Source organism: Neovison vison, chromosome 7 (assembly GCF_020171115.1).
Source record: "Neovison vison isolate M4711 chromosome 7, ASM_NN_V1, whole genome shotgun sequence".
Lineage (NCBI taxonomy): Eukaryota > Metazoa > Chordata > Mammalia > Carnivora > Mustelidae > Neogale > Neogale vison.
In genome coordinates, this window is record NC_058097.1 from 200,374,698 (window position 1) to 200,383,999 (window position 9,302).

The following is a 9,302-nucleotide window of genomic DNA, read 5'->3' on the forward strand; positions in this document are numbered from 1 at the left end:
CTTGACCCCCACCCCCAAGGCAGGACAGGGATGGATGTCTCTGTGTGGTTTTCTACTGTTAAAAAATAAAATTCAACTGAGTAAACTTAAAGACCCAGATGGCCATATTCAATGATTCATCAATTAGGCCAATGTTCCATCTAATAAACAGAAAGCTCTACGGCGCCCTACAAAATAGAAGGGCTTCATAGACAGAAATAGGATATGACAAGGAGGATATTAGCAAAAGAGACATTGTTTCAAGCAAGGTCACCTTTCTTTGAAGGGAAGAGCCAAGGGACCTTATGAAACAGCTTACCTCACTAGAGCTGATTGGGAAATTCCAGACTGGTTGGTCTGAAACTGCAATTAAGTTAGGTATTAAATCTTGGTGTGGCTTGCCACAAGAGACTCCATTTTTAAAATGTTTTTATTTGTTTATTTATTTATTTTAAAGATCTCATTTATTTGACAGAGAGACACAGCGAGAGAGGGAACACAAGCAGGGGCAGTGGGAGAGGGAGAAACAGGCTTCCCACCGAGCAGGGAGTCCTATGCAGGGCTCGATCCCAGGACCCTGGGATCATGACCTGAGCTGAAGGCAGAGGCCTAACGACGGAGTCACCCAGGCGCCCCGTGACTCTGTTTTAGATCGGTTGTTTCTTTTTTAACACTATCCTACTCTGGTCTCTTAAGTACATTCCTTTCCCAAAGAAAACCAGCTGTGTGGAACTGAAGGCCAGGAGAGCTTCTAAACAAGGACTCTCTGAAACTGCCATTTTGTCCTTGACAATGGGTCGGGAGGCCAGGGTGGCTCCAGACACAAGGGCACGAAGAAGGGCTTTAGTTCCTTTTTTGATGGAGAATCCTAAACTTTGTAAAATCCTCAAGTTTTTTGTTGCTAATTCCACCTACTCCTCCTAACTTTTTTGAAACATAAAATCTAAGCAAGTTTGTTTCTGGGACTTGGGAACGATATGTGTAAATGAGGGTAATTTTTAGACTAGAGGAAGAGAAAAGCAAGCTGAGACTTCAAGCTGGGCCCATGAAGCCGCCACAGGGCAGTGACTACCACGGCTCAGACGCCTTGTAGATAAATAAAGGGCTGACCCTACAGCCTGGGTACTGTGACACAGCAGGAAAAGAATTTGCTTAGTATTATACACACCTCACAGCCTTCTAGAACATTCTGATAAGTTAATTCCCTCTTCCCACACTGTTCTTTCAGGTCAAGTCCCTCCAATCGACCCCTGGATACGTTGCCAGGACAAAACTGAGGGGGCAGATCTTGATGAACCATCGGCTACCAGAATCTTCCCCTGGTGAAGGAACTCAGCAAAGCAGCTATGGGTGAACAAGCCCGGGCTTGCCTGCAGACTCAGTGTCTCGTGCTGAGGGTCACCAGAGATGCATGTTTTGCAAGAACAACAGGGAGGGGCCCAACCCCACCGGCAGATGCCTCTCACTGAGGCTGGAGAACAATCCTTTACCAGTTTCCTCCCAGTTGTCAAGGGAGCCTATTGTTAGGGAAGGTTTTGTTGGGGGCGGGGGCGGGGAGGGTGGTTGCTCTGGGAGGAGACCTTTGGCAGGGAGTTGTTCAAAGAGGGCCTTCTCGGATCTGACCATAGTCCTCCCTCTACCCCTCCACCCTGTACTTCTGGGGGCAGGGCTGGGGCTGAACAGGGACCACACAGGGTCCTCAAGCTGTGGTTCCCCCTCACCCTGGCAGGGAGATGCCAACTGCCCTTCCCAAAAGCCTCGCCAAGCACTGTGCCGGGCCTGGCCTGGCCCTGGAGAAGAGGCTGAGAATCTGAAGGGTTTGCTTTTGCTTCTGCTTTAGAAGCCCCAGGTTGGGGGTGCCTGGGTGGTTCAGTCAGTTAAGCATCTAACTCTTGGTTTCTGCCTTGGTGGGGCGGGGAATGATCTCAGGGTCCCCATCTCAAGGTCATGGGATCAAAACCTACCTCAGGCTCCATGCTTGGGGTGGAGCCAGCTTGAGATTCTCTCTCCCTCTGCCTGTCCCCGCTCACCTGAGCTCTCTCAAGTTATAAAAATCTTAAAAAACAAACGACCGGGCTGGAGGCCTGTTCTATGTAAGCAGCCACAAGGCAGGGCCCCCAGGTCATCAATCAGGGCTCCCCGAGGTCCATCACAGGCTGTAAACTGCCCTGGACAGAACGCAGGGTTTTGTTTTTAAGTCTCCCTTTTCCCCACCTCCCAGTGCAAAAGTAAAAGGGTTTGGATGTCTCTACCCTTTTGGTTTTGTAACGTGCAGTTATGTACTGTTTTCCGCATAAACAAGATTTTGATCTCACTGTTTTGCAACTATTTATCTCCACTTAGTATATCATGAAAAACCATCAAGTGGCCTATCCCAGGGCAGAGTTTCCTTGTGAAATACTTCAAACCTTCAGGTCGCTGGTAACAGAGAACAACAAAACCGTAACACATTCCCCATGAGCCACCAAGCAGCAACTTCACGGGCCTCAACGTTTTAATCAACTTGCCCCCAACCATTTCTAATCCTACACAAATCACAGCTGCGTTTCTCAGGCAGAAACGCTACCCGCGGACAACCGGCGACAGTCCCTGCCTCCCCCAGAAGGGTCCCGAACCCCGCCCCGCCGGCCCGCCCCGCCCCCACCCGCGCGCCGCGCCGCGCCGCTGACGTCACCGGCGCTCACGAGGCCGAGCCGCCGCCCGAGAAGTCACGCGCAGGCGCCCCGCCCCCACCACGCCACCGCCCGGAGTGATGCGCCCTCTGCAGAGATTCCTCCGCCGCCGCCGCCTGGAATTTTCCAGACGCTCAGCCGGCCCTTCTTTCGGACTTGCGCCGGGCGGGGTGACCTGAGGCGACCCCAGCGTTTCGGGTCGGCGCCCCTCGGGAGTGCGTCCCCAGCCCGCGTCCCGCCCCCTGCCCCCCGCCCCGTTTCATGGAGTGCTGTTTCCTCCCCCGCATCCCCCAAGGAGGAAAAGGGGGCTTCTCCCCCACGGAAGTCGCATCCGAAATGTGACCTTGAAATCCTTTCACCGTGTCACGAAGCGCATCCAGGTGGCGGACCCCGGGGAGGCGGAGGAGGGGAGACGGGGACCCGCCCGAGGCTCCTTGGGCAGGGTGGGGGAGGGACTTTTTTCCCCCAGTGGCGGTGGAGGAATCGTCCCGTTGAGCAGTGTCCCGAGTGACGCGGCGCAAGGCTATAAAAGCAAAAGTTGTGGCCTGTCCGTCAGGAGTTAGCGACAGGGAGGGTCGCGGGTTTGGGCTTAGTTTGGAGGGTGGAGGTGGTTAGTTCAGGGCCTCAGGGGAGAATGCAGGGGAAGGCGGGGTTAGATGAGCCTGGAAGGGGTTGGGGTCCAAGACCGAGGAAGGTTAAAGAGGAAGCTAGAGATTGGGGGTGCTATTGGGGGGGGGAGTTATGTCGGTAGTTTGCGCAGTGACCCGGGGGAGGCTAGCCCTTGTGGCCCGGCTTTCGCTTCTTTCTGGGGAAGGGGAACTTGACGTCTAGGAGGGCACCACCATGTGTAGCTCCAGTGGGCCCCAAGTTCTCCGGTTTGTGGGGGAGGAGGAAGGCAAATAGAAGGAAGAGGAGACAGGATTTCGCCACCCTTGCTGTAGAGGAAGCGGAACTGGGCGGTTGATACTTGGAGAATGATCAGGAAGGCAGGCAGTGGGGTGTAGCTGCAGGTGGGCTGGGAGGGCAGACCTTGAACTTGGCACTGCCAGCAGCCCCCTTTTTTTTCCAGAGGGTTGTGACCCCGCCTGGGGATGAGGCCTGGTCTTGTGGAAACTGAACTAGCTTCGCGGGGCTGACCACTCTGGCCCAGGGTGGTATGTAGTACTGGTTTGGCCTGGGAGAGGGTCCAGGCCAGACCCCTTGTTGGAGGTGTGGGTGGTCTCAGGAGTGATTGAGGAGGTAAGGTGCTGTCTCAGCGGTTATTGGTGTGGTGCCTCATGTCCGACAGGCTGGGGCTGCGAGGCAGGATGTTTGTCCGCAGACGAAATTGACCCACACTTTATTTTCCAGGTGGCAGTGTTCTTTCTTCTTTGGACTTTTCCTCTAGGTTCGATGCTAACTTCTGTGAACTCACACTGGCCCTTCTCTCCTTAACTTTCTCAAGGTTATCCATTCGTTTAAAATACGGCTTCTGGTAACGTGGTAAGCTTGGGAAAGTTGCCAAAGGCCCTGAGAAATTCAGCTGTGTTGGTAATGTGAAGGGGAAAAAGCCCCTCCTTGCTGAGACTCAGGGGTGGGGTGGGGGGTGTTGCCTTCCTGAGGAGATGGGGGGGAATCAGATGTGTACCTTGGAGGGGCCTGCGGCAATGGCACCAGCTTAAGGTTCCAGAATGCCTCATGGACCATGGTTTGTTGCTGTAGTGTTCATCGTGGTGATCAGATGGCACCCAGGAGAAATGGAGCTCCCTGGCCAGTGTGAGTCCTAGCAGTGCAGGAGGGGAGACCCTGAAGGAGAGAGCCCGCCCAAATTGATGTCTGCAGATTGAATTTCCAGAGGCTTAGGAGGAAGTTTCTCCAGTGTCCCGTTTCCCGGCCTTGCTCAGGAAGCCCTGTATTCAGGAGGCCATTTAAGGTTTTCAGATGAGCTTATGGAGGGGCTGTCACTAAAAGTGCAAAGCAGATCCATCGGGCCATCCGCAGAAATGATTTGATTGACCCAGGAGCACCAACTTCAGGCCTCTGAATGCCAGCAGGCACCTCTCCTCTTCTGCGGTGGAGGTTTTCAGATGCTGCATCTTCTAGATCGAGCCTCAGTCATAACTGATTCTGGGCTACGAACTTTGCTTCGAGAAGATTCTTAAGCTGTAGGACGTTCTGAGGTGCCACAACGCAGAGGAATGCCTTGTAGATGAATCTTGCAGATGGGAGCCCAGTGACCCTCTCACCCGCCCACCTGCCTGTGCCTTGGTTGGAGGAATTAGTGTGATGGTCTAAGCAGTCTTTTGGGAAAGTGTTGACATTGGGAATGCCTTAGGCGATACTTGAATGCAGCATGCTGGCAAATTTTGGGGAGGGGGGTTATTGACGCTCCAGTCTTGGGGATGTAAGTTGGTTGTGGTCGAATTCTGTTAGAAATGGGCGTTGCAATTGCATTGCAGGCAATTAAGCAAAGGGAATAGTTGGGGTATATCAGTGATCTTTTGAGCCTTCTGGGTTTGGTTTTTTGTTTGAAGTTTCAGTTACCAAGTGGGAGGACCCTGAGGGGTGGGGTGGAGCACAGCTTGACATTGGTACTGGGAGGGGTAGAGGGTGAGGACAGGGAGAGGGTTGGGTGAGGGAGGTGTACCCTGCAGAGGCGTGAGGTGGTGGGGAGTGTGGGTTGAAGGGAATTTTGGCGAAAAGGTCAAGTAGAGCTCTGGGGAAACTGACAACGGGGCAAAGAAAATGGGTAATACTAGGAAAAATAGACCTTTTGGAAGCACAAACATTGCTTAGGAACTTAAGTCCTTTTAGAAACCTAAAGGCAGGGAAGGAAGCAAAATTGCTTTGCTCTGCAAGGTGGGGAAGAGCACAAACATTGCTTAGAAACTTAAAAGTCCTTTAGAACTCTAAATGCAGGAAAAGCAAAATTGTTTTGCGCTGCTTGCAAGGTGGGGAAGGCTGAAAAGCTGTAATTGACGGAATGCGAAGGGGGGAGGGGAGAAAGTCCCATCAGCTGATGAGCGCCGGCTTCCCTGCCTCGCTCGCTGCTACAGCGGTTTATGTGAAGGTGAGCAGTCCGTGTTGGAGCTAGAAATCTTAGGAATTAAATGGCTGCTCAAAATGTACTTAAATTTTAAATAAGTTTTAAAATGTGGTGTGCTTTTAAGGTATACTCTTAATGGGTTTATAATACTCCATTCACTAAGATTTTGTGATTGAAAATTGAACAAAGGGAAAACGCAATGACTTTCGAAGGAACTTTTTTTTAAACAAATCTCCTTTTTGTGGTTTATTAACAGCAGTAAAAATTGTTGCTATTAACCTTAGTTCTTGTAACAAAGAAAACGTTTTTGTCTTCCCTGTAACTGTGTATTTGGGAGCAAACAATCCATGTACCCTTGAAGGTTGGAGTTAATCGGCTGTATCTTTAATTTGAATGTGCTTTTTAAGTTGACCAGTACTTGAGGGGAAATTATAAAGTTAAAATCAATTTGGGAAATAAACAAAAATGGGGCGGGGAGGGACCTGTACTTGATGTGGTCTGTTTTTAAAAAAATGCAGAGAAAGAGTTGAAAAAATGGTTCATAATTGTTTTCTGAGTTGCACCTATTGATTTGGTGAGGTAATAACCTGTGGCTTTTAATCTGTGCCTCCTCTTCTTGAATTTCACTTAAAATTTAAACTCCCCCATACTTAACTGCCCCTGGGATTGCTGGGTTCTTTTTTAATGTTTAAGAATCTGTTAGTCCAGTTTTTAATTGGTGACTTGGGTATAATGAAATTGCTGTCCCAGGAATTGAAGGAGCATTAGTCATGTGTGTATGGGGAAATACTTTGGGGTGTGTGGGTTCGAGTATCCTGTGTTAACTCTGTCGTAAGAACTAGTTCTGTTGCATCATGTATATGATCACTAACCGGTTTTCTTCCCCCCTTCACAGCACGAATAAAGGTTGGAGTTCTAAACTCATAAATGTTGTATTGCTATGTTGTGTGTTTTGACCTTTATCTTGAATGTAAACCAAGGTACCTGTCGTGAAATGGACTGTGTTCTGACTGTAGATTAGACGGGGATTTGCTCTTGAGCATTAAGTAATTGAGGTCAAACAGAACGGGGTGTCCCGAGTGTTCCACAGCCTGGCGGGTGGCTGTGGGCGCTCTGCTCACCTTGGGGAGTGGCTAATGGTGGTGCAAAATGTGATGCTGAACCTTCGAGCCGGTGGAGGTCAGTGTCCGGGTCCTGGGGGCTACTTTGTAATATCTTGGAACTTGAACTGGTGAGGTTTCCAAATGGCCTTGTCAGAAAGGGGGCCGGTCATTTCTTTTGTTGAGGGGAAATGGTCTAAATATAACTTGTCATGTTTTCCATGTTTGTGGTTTGGGGGAGGCTGGAAGGGATCTGGGGTGTGGGTCTAAGCCCATCATTCTCTAGTCCTAAAGAGTTTGGTTTGGCTTTGTGGGGTGACCTGAGAGTGGGCTCGGCTGTGTACCGCTGTGTGAAGCAGGTCCGGGGTATGCAGGGGGCAGGAGTAGAGGCTGTTGGAGTCTTAAATTTGCCTCGGGGACTGCCTTGGTGTGTGTACCCTGGGTGGGGAGCAAAGTCCCGCTCCTGCTGTTGGTGCCTTTACCGTCCGTCCCTAAGGCTTTTGGGCTCAGAATAGAAACTGCTGCCAGCCACTTCAGAGTTTCGTTTCCGGAGGGAACTGAAAGGGAAGCCTGTCTCTGAAAGGGGAGGCAAGACCTGAACTAGGGTCGGGTGAGTGCTGGTGCCCTCCACAAGGGAGAGCAGCTGTGGGACTGGCCGCGGTCCTCAGTCCTTGGGTCTGCGTGGGCTGCTTGTGGGTCCTCCAGAACCCTGATGTGTCTTACTGAGAACCTGGAGTTGGATGCTGGGGAGGAGGAAGTGGCCTGTTGGGGAGGTCAAGGCTCTGCTGTGAGTGGGGGCTGCGGTGTTCAGGTTTGAGGGTCGTTCCCTGCTTGCCACTCTGGTTCCTGATCCTCCTAGAACAATCTAGGCCTTCTTTCCTATTTACCCGTTCTCCCTGCCTTGTGGCCCCAGCCTTCCCCCATCCGCTCTGCCCTTTACTCCAAACTGGTTTCTCGTGATGAGGAAACTCTTGCTTCCGGCCTTGATATAAATGCTATAAATGCCTTCCTAAATGTCACCGTTTCCTAGCAACCGCGTGGGTGATGAAGAGTTTCCGTGAGGGTGTACATGTTTGGCACCGGCTGAGAGCAGGCAGCTGAAGGCGGAGCCCCTTGTCTCCTAGCCTCCTTCCGGTCCAGGAGCCCCTGAGATGGCCGATGCAAGGGCGAGGTTTCTACCTGTTCTCTACCTGCCCTTCTGCTCTGGTCACGTGGGCTGGGTTGCTGGTGTGGGTGACCGCACTGGGGAGTTTTGCCGATCAGTTTGCATTCTAGAGCATAAAATGGAGCTTTCACTCTGAGCTCCCGCAGGCTGTGGAGGATACGGTGAAATCCACCAAAGGAAAAGTAACGGGGCCTAAGGATAGCAAGAAGCGTGTCCGGAAGTCCTAGGAAAAGGGACTCCAGCCCGCGAGTGGGTGTGGGTGAGGCGCCTCCGGGGGCCCTGTCGGGACAGAATCGCAGGACTGGCCGGCCCCGCAGAAGGCCCTGGACAGAAAAGGCCCGGCCTCTTCCGCCTTGTCACCTGCCCTTGGGGTCCTTGACCGTGAACATTAAAGGACTAGTAGGACGTTTTATGCCGAACCTCGCCTCTCTGGGTCACTGAGTCTTTGGAGGAAATGGGAGCCTCTGGCCTCGGGTGGTGCTGGTACGGAACGAAGCGCGGCTTCTTGTGTGTTGGCGGCGCTCACGTGCAACTCGACTACGCTGACATGGCCTGGCGGTGGCAAGAGGGAGGCAAAGGGAGCAGAACAACCCAAAATAAAAAGATGGGAGGGTGTAAGTCCCCAGGAGGATGGGCTTGACCTAGCTCTGGTGCGTGTCCCCCCCCCCCAACTACCTTGTGGCCTGCTGGGTAGGACACTGCTCTGCTGCGGGCCCCCCACCTTCCGGCCCCTCAGCTCCGTACCTCCTCCCACCCCGGGAAATATCTTAACTCAAGTTCTCATGTATATAAAAAGGGTTTATCGCGGGGTTTACCAATACAATTGGAAAAAAACAAAATCCGCAGTTACCTGTTACTGGCAGTGAACATCTTTCCCTGTTTCTGAGGCAGCTTTGGTGGTGGTGATGTAACCCATTGTGTGGCTGTGTCAGGTTAAACAATCTCCTTCAGATGACATCAATTATTTTCTGCTTGTTTGTTTTCTCTCAGGAAGTAAAGCTGTGATGACCTTCCCTGTAGCTCCCACTTTCTCACATCTGGGGTGATTTCTTGGGGAGACAGACGTAGGACTTGAGATTCACTCATGGTGTAAATATCGCCCTCCTGGGAGGGGTTTCCTAAATCTGTTTTTTCGCTGTTGGTGTGGACCCAGCTGTTCTCCACAGAACGGGTATCACCCCGGTAATGCTTGGGGGCGGGGGGGGGGTCGCCGTCCAGGCTACTCGACTGGGGAACCTTGCTCCACCGCTGCTGAGGCTCAACATCTGTGTGCATTGGTCATTTGCAGTGGTGTGTATGTGTGTGTGCGCATGTGTGTACACGCGTGCCCACGTGCACACACGCTTCGGCTTCCTGATTCA